Consider the following 1,664-nt stretch of genomic DNA (forward strand, 5'->3'; position numbering starts at 1 on the left):
TTATCTACACGGAAAAATAAAAAGTGGAATATATGTGAATATGACAGGAAATATTGATTAAGAAAATCACATACTTAGATTTTACCGAAAAAATATATACATGATTCTTAGTCAAACTGACAGTCTAACAATTACTTTTAGCATCGCAATTTGAGACGGGATGAACGAGTAAAGAACGGACTGTTGGCGACATTTGTATTCTAAAATTATGAGGCCAGATTTGAGGGTTTCGGAGCAGCAAAACAAACGAAAATCGTAGAGATTAAGACTGTGGGACTGTAACACGTGAAGAATATAAGAGTTAACCTTAGAACTGTCTGCGTTTATACTGTCGTTTTCTTTAGGCATACATGATTAGGGATACTTCTATAAAGTGACATGCCCGCTGGCTTCACGGACTCACGACGCATGAAAACTAAGTTTTGGGATTTCAATCAGTGATTTAACCGGGTTATACATAGCTTGAACTGGAAATTGTCTCATTGTCGAATTCTCTAATGCTAATACAATGATTCTAAATATATAATACAATCTGAATGACTAATACTGTCGTATAATACTTTTGCAAGAACCAGCACATTATTACACAAAATAGTTTAAATATATTATATAATTATAAGATAATACAGATTCCGACTACGAATACCAAATGGTTCATTCAATGGGATGGGAAAGCTGCTTATAGTAACGCCCACGTAGCCAAATCATAACAATTTGACCAAAATGAAAAGGGATTTACTTCCTCAGTGGAAAAAAAAGTTGGGGGAGGGTGGGGGGGGGGGGTGTCAACTGACGAGGTGCAGAAGGAAATGAGACTCAGGGGAAGGAATTGGTTGAGAAGGAAGAAGAAGACGGGCATGGAATATCAATAAATAAAAGGAAGGCGAAATTAGGCAAGGAAAAAAGAATGAAAGATAATGTGCACGAAGAGGAAAGAAAAGAAGAATAAGGAGTAAGAAGACACAGATGAGTTGGAACGACAGAATACGAAGAACGAGTAGAAATGGGTGGAATAAACGAAACCACTAGAAGAAGGATGAGGAAATGAGTACAAATGAGGGGAAGGAAAATTGCAGGAGGAAAGTAAGAGAGAGGACAGCGGAAGATGGATAAGAAAAGACCGAGAAGGAGGAAAATATTAATAAAAAAAAAGTATAGGGTAGAACGAGAGAAAAAAAATGAAATCAGAAAGACGACACCGCTTAGGATAAGATACCGCAAAGAGGGAGGAAGGTAAAAAAATGAGAGAGAGAGAGAGAGAGAGAGAAGAGAGAGAGAGAGAGAGAGTGTAGGGCTGAAAGAGCGCAGGAGGGAGAAGAGAAATCAAAAGGCAAAAGGGGAAAATGAAAACTATAGGTAAAAGATTTTGAGATAAAGCGTATTAAAGGAAATTTCGTTGTGGCCGATGTCTTATAATTAGATACCCTTCCTGACTGTAACCCTCCCTATTTACAAGGCTGAGGGCCAGCACTGGGTTGCCCTGGTTTGGGCCCCCTCCCCCTCCCCAAGTGGCAATGTTAATAATATTACTGTTATCATTATTCAGAAGAAGAAACCTATTCAATATGCGGAACCTTTTCCACAGTCCAATGGTGTGAGGAATGAAGGACCTCTGGAACTGAGAAGTTCTACAACGAGGCACAATTACTGCATATTGGTGCTGC

The sequence above is a fragment of the Macrobrachium nipponense genome, chromosome 26 (genome assembly GCF_015104395.2).
Source record: "Macrobrachium nipponense isolate FS-2020 chromosome 26, ASM1510439v2, whole genome shotgun sequence".
In the NCBI taxonomy this organism is placed as follows: domain Eukaryota; kingdom Metazoa; phylum Arthropoda; class Malacostraca; order Decapoda; family Palaemonidae; genus Macrobrachium; species Macrobrachium nipponense.